This window comes from Anabrus simplex, chromosome 12 (assembly GCF_040414725.1).
Source record: "Anabrus simplex isolate iqAnaSimp1 chromosome 12, ASM4041472v1, whole genome shotgun sequence".
Classification (NCBI taxonomy): Eukaryota; Metazoa; Arthropoda; class Insecta; order Orthoptera; family Tettigoniidae; genus Anabrus; species Anabrus simplex.
Genome location: NC_090276.1, coordinates 45,205,476 through 45,221,165, shown reverse-complemented (window position 1 = coordinate 45,221,165; position 15,690 = coordinate 45,205,476).

The following is a 15,690-nucleotide window of genomic DNA, read 5'->3' as shown; positions in this document are numbered from 1 at the left end:
TCTTCTCAGTTTATACCTCCCCTTTCCTGTTCTTAATTTTGATTTTGCTGGTCTGAATGGCTCAATCGGTTGAGGCGCTAGCCTTCTGACCCCAGCTTGGCAGGTTCGAGTCTCGCTCAGTCCGGTGGTATTTGAAGGTGTTCAAAAACGTCAGCCTGGTACGTAAATGAACTCCTGCGGGAGTAAATTCCGGCACCTCGGCGTCTCCGAAAACCGTAAAAGTAGTTCGTGGGACATAAAACCAATAGCATTATTATTATTAATTTTATTGGAAACCCTGATATACTTAAAATGTATCCTTAAGCTGCTTGTGTTTCTGAAGCATATCTTCATGTGTGATTCCCACTCCTTGGCAGGGTCTTCTCCATCTCCCTTCGTTTTTTATATAGAAAATAGTTGAAGATCCGGTGAGGCATCTCCCTGAAGTGAAGCGATATTGAAAGGTAATCCTCTTTTCCGAATTACGTCAGTTATTACTTCCAAGTCAATATAATAATGTCTTCTTCTGAACTCTCCATTTTTCATAACAAGACCAAAACCGAGCTCGATAGCTGCAGTCGCTTAAGTGCGGCCAGTATCCAGTATTCGGGAGATAGTAGGTTCGAGTCCCACTGTCGGCAGCCCTGAAAATGGTTTTCCGTGGTTTGCCATTTTCACATCAGGCAAGTGCTGGGGCTGTACCTTAATTAAGGCCACGGCCACTTCCTTCCCACTCCTAGCCCTTCCCTTGTCCCATCGTCGCCATAAGAGCTATCTGTGTCGGTGCGACGTAAAAAAAAAACCAAGACCAAGGCGTTACCTCAGGATCTTTCCTTCCTTTATTTTGAAATTGTGTATTAGACCTTTGCTGTTAATTGCGAGGCATTCAGCTACATATAAAGCCTCTCGTCGGAATACCATGCAGTGGTGTTTGATCTTAGCGCTGAGGGAAATAGATCGTTTTGTTGTTGATCACACATCTGATTACTTGCTTACTCCATTTCCAGTTTGTTGATCCAAAATGGAAAGGCTTCTTTCTCAGAGATGATTTGTTTTATCCATTCGCGCAGGATATTCTATTTTCTATCCGTTATATTTTTCTCTCTCCCATCTGTAACTATTTCGGTGTAAGGTCGACGTTCGTCACGAATTCTGTTTTTAAAGGAGATCTGCAGGTCTTATGGCGACGATCGGATAGGAAAGGCCTACGAGTAGGGAGGAAGCGACCGTGGCTTTAATTAATGTACAGTCCCACCATTTGCCTGGTGTGAAAATGGGGAGCCACGGAAAACCATCTTCAGGGCTGCCGACAGTGGAGATCAAATGCACTATGTCCAGGATGCAAGCTCACAGCTGCGCGCCCCTCACCGCACGGCCAACTCGCCCGGTCATCTGATTTTCGAAAAGGGAAAACTAGTTTCTTTTTTGGTGAAATTCGTGGAATTTTCGGGCAAGTTCAATAAAATGAGAAAACTTTCCGCGCATTTCGCTGCTTTTTTGACCAAAAAAATAATCCCTGAATTTGTTTAAAATTTATGAAAGTGAGAAGAATTACCACGCATTTCTCCGCGTATTTGACATATAATTTGCTGTGAGCTTCCATCCGGGAGATAGTGGGTTCGAACCCCACTGTCGGCAGCCCTGATGATGGTTTTCCTCGGTTTCCCATTTTCACAACATGCAAATGCTGGGGTTGTTCCTTAGAAAGTCCACGGACGCTTCCTTCCCAGTCCTAACCTTTCCTATTCCATCCTCGCCATAAGACCTATCTGTGTCGGTACGACGTAAAGCAAAATAGCAAAAAAAAAAAAAAAAAGACATATAATTTTGGTGAAATTGACGGATATTGCCGGTAAAAACATTTTTGGTGAACCTTACGGCAACAATGAGATGGGAAAAGTGGCTATGAGTAAGAAGGTAGCGACCGTGGCCTAATTTAAGTTGGTTCCCCAGCATGTGCCTGGTGTGAAAACGGGAAACAACGGAAAACCATCGTCACAGTGGGGTTTGAGCTCACTATCTCCCGAAAGCAAAGCTAATAACTACGTGACCCATACCACGCAGACACTTGTTCGGTAACCTGAAGATGTGTCTTAGGGAGCGGAGTAGTCACTCCTGTGAATTTGGTTCGGCTATGGAGCCAACGCGTGGATTCGAACCCCCACTGTCGCCTGTCCCGAGAATTCTTTCCCATTTTTACTCCCAGAGAAATGCCGGGATAGTTCCTGTTCATCGTCGACAAACGATTACTTCCACCTCTTTGCCAAATTTCATTCACATTCACTTATTTCATCTTCATTACCTCAATTGAATTTGGCATGGGGAAGGGCATCCGGCCGTAAAACATGCCGTATACATTCATCTCACCCCATCCCATACCCTGTATCAAGAAACAGGACTGAGGGATAAAGAAACAGCAGCATCTAAAGGTCTGTTTTCGCCGCCTGTCTTTGAAGTTGGGAGATATACAGTGTCCCTAAAAATCATCGACAAGGATTAGTATGTTGTGTGGGATGGCGGTTTTGAAGAAGGATTCCCTGTCCGGAAATGCACGGTTTGGGTGCTGGAGAGCGTCGAAGTCTGAGAACGTTGTGACAGTTATTTGTTCCGATTTGGTGTCTTAAAACGGAAGGTATGCAAACCTTTGTCCATCTGTGTACGGCGGATGGACGACTTCAGCTTCAGCCTACACAGTTCTCGGTGTGCTTCCGCTGCGTTACTTCTGCTCTGTAGTCTGCCAGTGCTGTAACGTTGTTGTTGTTGTTGTTGTTGTTGTTTTGTGATATTTTTTTTCTATTTGCTTTACGTCGCATCGACACAGAAATGAATCCTCTAGATTCAAAATCCCCTAAAGATCATTAAAAAAAAATTAAGATGAGCATAGCAGTAGATTTCCAAGGATGAGTTTGATCGGTTGGTGAACCGCTGAGTCTCAAAACTCGCTCAGTTACATAGAACGAGCTACTTGAAAATCACTGTTAAATTCAAAATCCTCTACATCCACCACCAGTTACATTCAAAACCTCTATGTGTATCAACCAATAAGAAATTTCTGATATATTGAAGAATACGAATGACTTCACTTGTTTAGCAGTGCAGCCAACCCTTGCTATCTTCACATAACTACAGACTTTCGTATACTAATGGACCAGAATGTAGACAAACCAGTATGTTTGTCAGAGGATAATTTGAACGTATTCACGGGGATTTTGATTAAAGTAAAAGGCTTAATCACTGGAGAAAGGACAAGTTGTCCGTTCTTTCTACCTCGGACATGAGAATTCTAAAGCAGTATGTTGGCAATATGCGTTACTCTGATAGTAGGTGGCTTCCTAGTGCATTAAGGAGAAAGCGATTTGTTGTCCATTTCCCTGGCATCAGTTATTGAAAAATGAGGGACGAAACTTTTCTTGTTGCTAACGCAACTCCAGGAAGAGGGCGAAAAAGTTTGCGGCAGGTGGATACTTGGAAAAGGTGTAGGGAAAAGCGAGAAGGGTGAATAATGTTTAGCGATTAAAGTATTATTGAAGTGCTTATAGTTACATTGTTGACTGTGATTTAGAAGTTTGTATTCATGATTACTAGGCAAAGAATGCAAAACAGTTGTATAAAATGTGATCCAGTGATCTTATATCCTGTAACATCATTTTCGTGGTAAAAGCTGAAGTAAATTAGTTAGTTTCAAAATGCTCCATATCCAGTAGTATTAATGATTATGGGTTTCAAAATCCCCTATGTTAGTATTTTGAGATTCAAAACCCCGTACGTTCATATTTAACATTGATTTTACTGCATTTTAATATCTCTTAATGCATTTTACATAACTTATAGTTGCTTCTGGATCCTCTTTGCATCTTTAGATAACACAAATTGTTCAATACCATTTCAAGAATAACCTGTCAAAGAAAAAGTCACTTCCTGAACAATTTATAGAAGTGGATATAGAGGATTTTGAATCTAGAGGATTCAAATGTCTTTAGGAAATGTCTAGGAATGGGAAGGGAGCGGCCGTAGCCTTAATTAAGGTTTTTTGCTTTGTGTGAAAATGGGAAACTACAGAAAACCATCTTCAGGGATGCTGACAGTTGGGTTCGAACCCACTATCTCCCGAATACAAGCTCACAGCTGCGCCCCCTTAACCGCACGGCCGACTCGCCCGATAGTAACGTTGTTAACAGCAGTGCGACATATACCAGTACACAGCTGAGGAAATGACTGAGATGGTGCTTGCATACGGCAAGGCGGATTGCAGTGGTAGAGCTGCTGCAATATTGTATACGGAACGTTCGCGACCATCGAGAGACGACTAAGAGAAGCTTCACAGTTGCACGCTGGTAGTATGACAGGAACGGTGTACGACACTCATGTAACGTCAGCGGAGGACCTTATTGCTCGAGTCCACGGAGCGATTGAAGTCCTTCAAAGACAACCGCAAGTATTGGGTCATGGGCGTGAGTCTCAGCACCGCAGAGGTAGGCTGTGCGGTGGCGTAGGAGGTACACAGTTCAAACCCCGTTTTTGATGAGTCTGATGTGCTACTCATGTTGGGTTTATAGACGACATTTGGAACGCACACACATCTCACACTTCCAAACGCTACAGCGTCCAAGCCGTGCGTTTATGTATATGGGTTTCTTCTTGAAAAATGGATCAGTTTGCCTTCCCGCACAACATCCTAAGCGTTATCGGTGTTTTCCTGGGACACCATGTATTTAGCAACTTTGCCCAGGGAATCGAAGAAAAGTATGAGATCATGTGCGAAAGGCAGTAAACTGTCGGGTTCATGCTCCTAAATTATTATTATTATTATTATTATTATTATTATTATTATTATTATCTATACTATGTATACAATGGGATTGTGGATGTTTGTGTGTCTGTTTGTTCCGCATAGGCTCCAAAATTCCTGGACAGTTTGACCTGAAATTTGGTAAGGATACAGTTTTAAATCCCGAGTAAGGCAGGAGACACATTTGATTTTGATATATTACACCATTTTGTACTATTCGGGGATTTTACAGTGGTATGTAACTAGGGGTCCGCCTCTGTGGTGTAGTGGTTAGCGTGATTAGCTGCCACCCCCGGAGGCTCGGGTTCGATTCCCGGCTCTGCCACGAAATTTGAAAAGTGGTATGAGGGCTGGAACGGAGTCCACTCAGCCTCGGGAGGTCAACTGAGTAGAGGTGGGTTCGATTCCCACCTCAGCCATCCTGGAAGTGGTTTTCCGTGGTTTCCCACTTCTCCAGGCGAATGCCGGGATGATACCTAACATAAGGCCACGGCCGCTTCCTTCCCTCTTCCTTGCCTATCCCTTCCAATCTTCCCATCTCTCCACAAGGCCCCTGTTCAGCATAGCAGGTGAGGCCGCCTGGGCGAGGTACTGGTCATTCTCCCCAGTTGTATCCCCGACCAAGAGTCTGAAGCTCCAGGACACTGCCCTTGAGGCGGTAGAGGTGGGATCCCTCGCTGTGTCCGAGGGAAAAGCTGACCCTGGAGGGTAAACAGATGATGATGATGATGATGATGATGATGATGATGATGTAATTAGGGTATTCTTCCCTTCTTTAACAGAAATAACGGCTAAACGGTTTGCCTTATCGAAAAATAAAACGCACAATGTGGCCTTGAAATGAAATTTTCTGAAAGAAACATCATAAGAATTTTCTTTTTAATTCTGACGGTTTTCGAGAACAATTTTAGCTTTCTTGTGTTTCTGGCTGGGATTGCCATCACTGGTGAACAGCCTACTCATTTCACGCGTAAGTAGAGCTTACGTGAAACAATGTTGTTCCTCATCATTTGTCTGTTACAGAGGGCCAAGAGGCCTAACTTCGCCATCTACAAAGGAATAAATAAATAATTACTGTAAATTAAATCGTACATTCGTGTAAAGTTAATGGTCAGCTGAACAATGAGTGAGCCATTCTGCGGAAAGCGTTCCAAAGCTACAGCTGTATCGTTGAGAGTGCTAAGCGTGCCCACCCATATTTGAAAATGCTGTGGGCTGTTGTTTCTTATTCAGCCATTTTCATTATCATCGTTATCGTATTAGACTGAATTTATATTCCGCGTTTCTATATTTTTAAATTGGTAACTTTGGCATTCATATTTAGTAGGTATAGATTTCATATTTGATTTTATGTAGTCTTAGAATTTACATGTCTTAATCAATTATTATTTTCATTTTTAGTATTACTGGTATTTTTATTATTTATTTGCTGGGTTCATTGACGACCACGTTAAGTCTTGTTACATTTGGCAGTGAACTCTGCTTTCTTTTGAACCCAGAATTCCCTCATTCTTTCTGGGTGGGCCTTCTTGCGTTCCTCTGCCCAAGGGAAACCGTGTCTTCTTGTCGATTGTTCGTCTCGATTTAGCCCGTTCATCGTTATCATTTTTCGAAAAGACCTCCGCAGCACTTGAAGGTCCTCCTTGGTGTTTCTAACATACGGGTTTGTGGATTTAGGTTTTGAATCAAATAAGTGAAAGATCTGTTTGGTTAAGCTGTTTCCGTCCATTCGTTTGAAGTGACTGTAAAATCGTGCCCGCCTTTTGTGGACCTTGTCTGCAATTTTCTCTATTTTGTTATAGACTTCCTTGTTGGATCTTTTTCTGCTACATTCCATTCTTGTAGTTGGATCCCATGATCCCATTAATTATTCTGCTCTCCTGTTTCTTCAGTTCTTCGAGGAATTCTTTATTGGCATTTAGGGATATGTTTTCGGCTGCATACATAACTAATGGCATCAGAACCGTTTCATAATGGCGTACTTTGTGAAAGGCTTTTTTTGTGTTATAGATCGTGAGTGACGTTTGGTAAGCTATTTCGAGTTTGCATACTCGTTTTCTAAGTGCTTCCTTGTCCAGCCCATTATTATTATTATTATTATTATTATTATTATTATTATTATTATTATTATTATTATTATTATTATTATTATTATTATTATTATGTTTGTGGGTTACTGTAGTCACGTCCTAGTTCGTGAACCATGGGCAACGGCTGAGTGGCCTAGTAAGTGGTCCTGAGAGTCGGGATACCAGTTGCTATCGAAACGGAGTGGGCATCTCGGACATATTCTGAGTCGTGGCCCTCCTTGTGCTCAGGCGGCTAGGACTATACAATTCACCGGTAGTCCATAACCCGTTAGAGGAGAGATGCTCACTTGGACTATGTGCAAGTAGGGCAGCATCCTGCTTCATGAATTTACCGAGCTCAGAACACTTTAAGCAAGCCTCGGACCTATGGGAGTAATGGAGGCCCACTCCCATTTGACAGGCGAGGGACTCCTTGGAAACAACTTGGCGAACGAAATGGAATTCGATGGGGAGCTATCAATATTAATGGGGCTTATGGACGAAAGAAGGTAGAACTGGCTGAGTCAGCAAAGAGGATGCATTTGGATGTGCTAGGAGTAAGTGATATTCGGGTAAGAGGAGATAATGAGGAAGAGATAGGAGATTATAAAGTGTACTTGACGGGTGTTAGAAAGGGAAGGGCAGAGTCTGGGGTAGGGCTCTTTATCAGGAATACCATTGCACGCAACATAGTTTCTGTTAGGCACATAAATGAGCGAAAGATGTGGGTAGATTTGTCAGTGGGAGGAATTAGGACAAGAATTGTGTCCGTGTATTCACCATGTGAGGGTGCAGATGACGATGAAGTTGACAAGTTTTATGAAGCATTGAGTGACTTCGTGGTCAGGGTCAACAGCAAGGATAGAATAGTGCTAATGGGCGATTTCAATGCGAGAGTTGGGAATAGAACTGAAGGATATGAAAGGGTGATTGGTAAATGTGGGGAAGATATGGAAGCTAATGGGAATGGGAAGCGTTTGCTGGACTTCTGTGCTAGTATGGGTTTAGCTGTTACGAATACATTCTTCAAGCATAAGGCTATCCACCGCTACACATGGGAGGCTAGGAGTACCAGATCCATAATAGACTATATCTTAACAGACTTTGAATTCAGGAAATCTGTTAGGAATGTACGAGTTTTTCGCGGATTTTTCGATGATACAGACCACTATCTGATCTGTAGTGAACCAAGTATCTCTAGGCCTAGGGTAGAGAAAGTGAAATCTGTCTGCAAACGAATAAGAATAGAAAATCTCCAGGACGAGGAAATTAGACAGAAGTACATGGATATGATTAGTGAGAAGTTTCGAACAGTAGACAGTAAGCAGGTTCAGGATATAGAAAGTGAATGGGTGGCATACAGGGATGCTGTAGTAGAAACAGCAAGGGAATGCCTAGGAACAACTGTGTGTAAAGATGGGAAAAGGCTAACATCTTGGTGGAATGATGAAGTGAGAACAGCCTGTAAACGTAAAAAGAAGGCTTATCAGAAATGGCTCCAAACAAGGGCCGAGGCAGACAGGGATTTGTACGTAGATGAAAGAAACAGAGCAAAACAAATAGTTGTTGAACCCAAAAAGAAGTCATGGGAAGATTTTGGTAATAACCTGAAAAGGCTAGGTCAAGCAGCAGGGAAACCTTTCTGGACAGTAATAAAGAATCTTAGGAAGGGAGGGAAAAAGGAAATGAACAGTGTTTTGAGTAATTCAGGTGAACTCATAATAGATCCCAGGGAATCACTGGAGAGGTGGCGGGAATATTTTGAACATCTTCTCAGTGTAAAAGGAAATCATCATGGTGGTGTTGCAAACAGCCAAGCTCATGGGGAGGAGGAAAATGATGTTGGTGAAATTATGCTTGAGGAAGTGGAAAGGATAGTAAATAAACTCCATTGTCAAAAGGCAGCAGGAATAGATGAAATTAGATCTGAAATGGTGAAGTATAGTGGGAAGGCAGGGATGAAATGGCTTCATAGAGTAGTAACATTAGCGTGGAGTGTTGGTAAGGTACCTTCAGATTGGACAAAAGCAGTAATTGCACCCATCTATAAGCAAGGGAACAGGAAGGATTGCAACAACTATCGAGGTATCTCATTGATTAGTATACCAGGCAAAGTATTCACTGGCATCTTGGAAGGGAGGGTGCGATCAGTTGTTGAGAGGAAGTTGGATGAAAACCAGTGTGGTTTCAGACCACAGAGAGGCTGTCAGGATCAGATTTTCAGTATGCGCCAGGTAATTGAAAAATGCTATGAGAGGAATAGGCAGTTGTGTTTATGTTTCGTAGATCTAGAGAAAGCATATGACAGGGTACCGAGGGAAAAGATGTTCGCCATACTGGGGGACTATGGAATTAAAGGTAGATTATTAAAATCAATCAAAGGCATTTATGTTGACAATTGGGCTTCCGTGAGAATTGATGGTAGAATGAGTTCTTGGTTCAGGGTACTTACAGGGGTTAGACAAGGCTGTAATCTTTCACCTTTGCTGTTCGTAGTTTATATGGATCATCTGCTGAAAGGTATAAAATGGCAGGAAGGGATTCAGTTAGGTGGAAATGTAGTAAGCAGTTTGGCCTATGCTGACGACTTGATCTTAATGGCAGACTGTGCCGAAAGCCTGCAGTCTAATATCTTGGAACTTCAAAATAGGTGCAATGAGTATGGTATGAAAATTAGCCTCTCGAAGACTAAATTGGTGTCAGTAGGTAAGAAATTCAACAGAATTGAATGTCAGATTGGTGATACAAAGCTAGAACAGGTCGATAATTTCAAGTATTTAGGTTGTGTGTTCTCTCGGGATGGTAATATAGTAAGTGAGATTGAATCAAGGTGTAGTAAAGCTAATGCAGTGAGCTCTCAATTGCGATCAGCAGTATTCTGTAAGAAGGAAGTCAGCTCCCAGACGAAACTATCTTTACATCGGTCTGTTTTCAGACCAACTTTGCTTTACGGGAGCGAAAGCTGGGTGGACTCAAGATATCTTATTCATAAGTTAGAAGTAACAGACATGAAAGTAGCAAGAATGATTGCTGGTACAAACGGGTGGGAACAATGGCAGGAGGGTCCTCGGAATGAGGAGATAAAGTCTAATTTAGGAATGAACTCGATGGATGAAGCTGTACGCATAAACCGGCTTCGGTGGTGGGGTCATGTGAGGCGAATGGAGGAGGATAGGTTACCTAGGAGAATAATGGACTCTGTTATGGAAGGTAAGAGAAGTAGAGGGAGACCAAGACGACGATGGTTAGACTCGGTTTCTAACGATTTAAAGATAAAAGGTATAGAACTAAATGAGGCCACAACACTAGTTGCAAATCTAGGATTGTGGCGACGTTTAGTAAATTCTCAGAGGCTTGCAGACTGAACGCTGAAAGGCATAACAGTCTATAATGATAATGTATGTATGTATGTATGTTATTATTATTATTATTATTATTATTATTATTATTATTATTATTATTATTATTATTATTATTATTATTACCGACCTCGATAGCTGCAGTCGCTTAAGTGCGCCCAGTATCCAGTAATCGGGAGATAGTGGGTCCGAACCCCACTGTCGACAGCCCTGAAGATGGTTTTCCGTGATTTCCCATTTTCACACCAGGCAAATGCTGGGGCTGTACCTTAGTTAAGGCCACGGCTGCTTCCTTCCCATTCCTAGGCCTTTCCTATCCCATCGTCGCCATAAGACCTATCTGTGTCGGTGCGACGTAAAGCAAATAGCAAAAAAGTATATTATTATTATTATTATTATTATTATTATTATTATTATTATTATTATTATTATTATTATTATTATTATTATTATTATTATTATTACATTCTTTACAGTCTCCTGATTTTATATATAGTTAAATCCTTTTGTAATATTTTGTTCTGAGACGTGCTGTGACGACCATGGGGCCCCCCACGAGAAGATCGTAAATATTGTCTTACAAGAGCGTGTTGTAAGACGCACACATACCTGGGAACACACCCTTAATTTAACGACTTTTATCCCTGCTCATAAATCAACATGAAGACGAGGTACTTTAACTAGTTATTTATATATCTCTGATGCGTGGTGAAGAGTGCTGGATATTCAATTGCTGGAATTCGTCGTAGGATAGCGTTGGCGTTTGATGTGACAGGTAAACTAAGAACAGTTTGGAAAGAAACGATCAATAAATAACGCTTAGGTTGTTGAGAATGGAAAACTAGTTTATACTTGGTTCGACTTAGGCACGATTTTACCCGGTCAAATATTTCATACCCGACCGGTCTTATCCCAGAGTAGACTACACCATCGCTTAAGAAAGAACATTGCGTAGCCTAGAGAATATAGCCAAATATTGAATACCGCATATCTAACATGGACTAATACGTACATAAATTATGTTTATTCTCTCACTTACAAATTAGTTGATATATTTAATTATTACTATTATTATTATTATTATTATTATTATTATTATTATTATTATTATTATTTCACTGACTGACAGAGCAAATGCAACACCAAGAAGGAGTGGTCAGAACTTTATGCCAATTGCAGGGTAGACTGACGTCACTGAGGTATGCTCATGATGTGAAATGCGCCGCTGTGCTGCGCACGTAGCGAACGATAAATGGGACACGGCGTTGGCGAATGGCCCACTTCGTACCGTGATTTCTCAGCCGACAGTCATTGTAGAACGTGTTGTCGTGTGCCACAGGACACGTGTATAGCTAAGAATGCCAGGCCGCCGTCAACGGAGGCATTTCCAGCAGACAGACGACTTTACGAGGGGTATGGTGATCGGGCTGAGAAGGGCAGGTTGGTCGCTTCGTCAAATCGCAGCCGATACCCATAGGGATGTGTCCACGGTGCAGCGCCTTTGGCGAAGATGGTTAGCGCAGGGACATGTGGCACGTGCGAGGGGTCCAGGCGCAGCCCGAGTGACGTCAGCACGCGAGGATCGGCGCATCCGCCGCCAAGCGGTGGCAGCCCCGCACGCCACGTCAACCGCCATTCTTCAGCATGTGCAAGACACCCTGGCTGTTTCAATATCGACCAGAACAATTTCCCGTCGATTGGTTGAAGGAGGCCTGCACTCCCGGCGTCCGCTCAGAAGACTACCATTGACTCCACAGCATAGACGTGCACGCCTGGCATGATGCCGGGCTAGAGCGACTTAGATGAGGGAATGGCGGAACGTCGTGTTCTCCGATGAGTCACGCTTCTGTTCTGTCAGTGATAGTCACCGCAGACGAGTGTGGCGTCGGCGTGGAGAAAGGTCAAATCCGGCAGTAACTGTGGAGCGCCCTACCGCTAGACAACGCGGCATCATGGTTTGGGGTGCTATTGCGTATGATTCCACGTCACCTCTAGTGCGTATTCAAGGCACGTTAAATGCCCACCGCTACGTGCAGCATGTGCTGCGGCCGGTAGCACTCCCGTACCTTCAGGGTCTGCCCAATGCTCTGTTTCAGCAGGATAATGCCCGCCCACACACTGCTCGCATCTCCCAACAGGCTCTACGAGGTGTACAGATGCTTCCGTGGCCAGCGTACTCTCCGGATCTCTCACCAATCGAACACGTGTGGGATCTCATTGGACGCCGTTTGCAAACTCTGCCCCAGCCTCGTACGGACGACCAACTGTGGCAAATGGTTGACAGAGAATGGAGAACCATCCCTCAGGACACCATCCGCACTCTTATTGACTCTGTACCTCGACGTGTTTCTGCGTGCATCGCCGCTCGCGGTGGTCCTACATCCTACTGAGTCGATGCCGTGCGCATTGTGTAACCTGCATATCGGTTTGAAATAAACATCAATTATTCGTCCGTGCCGTCTCTGTTTTTTCCCCAACTTTCATCCCTTTCTAACCACTCCTTCTTGGTGTTGCATTTGCTCTGTCAGTCAATGTATTATTATTATTATTATTATTATTATTATTATTATTATTATTATTATTAAGAACAAATAAATCGCAAGTGGGAAATATCCCGTTGGCAATGATTACTTATTTGAGTGTAATAATAAAGTTAACGTAATTACCCAACAAATACAAACAAACAAACAAACAAACAAACAAACAAACAGGCAGACAATAAGGAAACAACAAGCAAATCCGTGGAAAGAAAATATTACAAGAAATACTGCTAGTTTAATATTCTAAATCCAGCTTCATCATATACAAATTCACTCAAAAATTAAGTAATTCCAGTGATTAACACTACAAGTGATAATAAAGTAAAGTTAAAAACATTGGTAATCAATTGATAATTATAAGAGACCAACTCCTAAAAATTCAGGGCCATTTATATAGATTTTTTCTTTTCGTTTTCCCGGTACTTGAGCGACAATGTAGACTGCATTCGTAGGAATTTGGCATTCCTAATTCCTGTGACGATTTATGGGGAGCGAGTTGAACAATTGTGGAAGTTTAAGTACCTTGGCAGCTGGATTAGTGATGACTTAGACCCGAATTTAGAGATTCATGTACAAATAGAAATGGCACGTGCTAGCTTTGTAAAAATGAGGAATCTACTGTGTGATAGAAGCCTCAGCTTGGAGACGCGTCACAACTTCATCAGATGCTATGTATATTCAGTGCTTCTGAAACATGGACTCCGAAATTTAACACCTTTAAGAAAATAATTGATTCCAGTGTGTGGGTGTTCTAAATGATGTTACGGATCTCGAGGACTGACCACGTCTCCAGTGTTGCCGTAATCAGACGCACGAGAGGAAACACATATTGATGTGTACAATCAAGAAAAGAAAGACAGCCTGCCTTGGGCAAGTAATGACTCGCAACGATTATGCTATGGGGTTTGCATAAATTTTAGGGGTACGGCATATCAGAACCCCTATAATTTATGTTACTGTTGCTACACTATCGGAAGAGCGGGAGGCCGACACTGCCTACTAAACAAACCTGTTACTGCATAAAAATCCGGGCTTTAGTAATGAGGAATGAAAAGTACAACCTATTTAAATAGATCATGCAGGGTGAAATTGGTGGACGTAGAGGATGCGGTTGAAGGAAACATTCCTGGCTGAGGAACTTGGACAGGACTAGATTCTACTGGACTGATGAGGACAGACGAACATCGTACAGACTTCGCTGTGATTGTGGCCAGCCTTCAGTAATGGAGAAGGCACTAGAAGAAGAAGAAGAAGAAGAAGAAGAAGAAGAAGAAGAAGAAGAAGAAGAATTCGTTACTGTAAGATTATTGTTATAATTGGTGGAAACTTACTCGTGTTCTAAACGTTTTAAATAATCCATTTTTTATATTCTCACTGCGTTAGCAGCAGTCATGATATTAAATAATGGCTAGTGTTTAATACTTGATGCAAAATATTTCCCCGCTCATAATAATAATTAATTAATTAAAATTAAAAACCTCCAGACTTTGTGAGTATTTTGGTGTTGGTGGTGATGGTGGTGACATAATTCTACACCAAACAAAGGAATTATCCTGAAGGGACAGACTTGACACAGAAAGAAATGAGCATAAATAGGCTCGGATAGATCTTTCAGATACGGCTGTATTATACAACACTGTTCCACAGAAACGTTTGGAGGTTTTCAGGTACTGCCAGGCGTCAGGCTATGTGCCTCATAGTCGGTCACGCAAGGCTCTAGTTGAAAAACCCTCGTCTTCCTATCTCTTCTGAGTGGCTCTGAAACATAGATTTGCAAGGATTGAAACTTTCGTAATGTAAGCACATGAAAGAATGTTGCGGATATATTACACGAAAGAATACATCCATTAGATAAGTGCAGATAAAATTATATAAGATAGGATGTTTTATTTATCTAGCAAAGTTAGGGGTGTATTCCTTGCCTTACACTTAAGGGGAGGTAGTATCCCTTGTTTTCGCAAAGCTCATTTTACCTTCATTAGGTGCACAGTTAGAGATAACTATCAATAATATTAGTATGAAATTTGGTACACATACAGATTGAGGGCTTTTGTGATAACGGTAGGTTTTATATTTTGAATAATAAACAGATTGAATTTATATAATTTTTTAAACGGATACATACTTTTATTGATAGTTTAAGACTTTGTAGCCAAATAAGTTCAACTGTTTTTAATTAATGAGGTTAAGAAAACTACGTCCGCCTCTATGGTGTAGTGGCTAGTGTGATTAGCTGCCACCCACGGAGGGCCGGGTTCGATTCCCACCTCAGCCATCCTGGAAGTGGATTTCCGTGGTTTCTCACTTCTCCTCCAGGCAAATGCCAGGATGGTACCTAATATAAGGCCACGGCCGCTTCCTTCCCTCTTCCTTGTCTATCCCTTCCAATCTTCCCATCCCCCGACAAGGCCCCTGTTTAGCATAGCAGGCGAGGCCGCCTGGGCGAGGTACTAGTCATTCTCCCCAGTCGTATTCCCGACACAATGTCTCACGCTCAAGGACACTGCCCTTGAGGCGGTAGAGGTGGGATCCCTGGCTGAGTCCGAAGGAAAAACCAACCCTGGAGGGTAAACAGATTAAGAAAGAAAGAAAACTACGCAATGCGTAAAACAATTGAAATGTTACACTCATTGCCTATTAGTTCCTGAAATCCCGGTGTCTTTTCATAAAAATAAAAAATGGAGAAAAGGCAAATCAAGATTTCCTTAATGCATATCAGAACCATATGCTGGATCATCGCGGTGATCAGCGTTTCCTGCAGACCTTTTTCTGGTTTTTGTGCAACGTTCTTGATGCTTTGGAGATGACAGAAGCATCCAGGCAGACGATTCCTCCTGATATTATCAATTTCTTGAAATATACAGAAGTATATACTGCCGGTTCAATCCCTAATTGCGCATTACATTCATTTTACCAGCTCACCTGTCAATACAAATAATTGCAGCATGAAATGC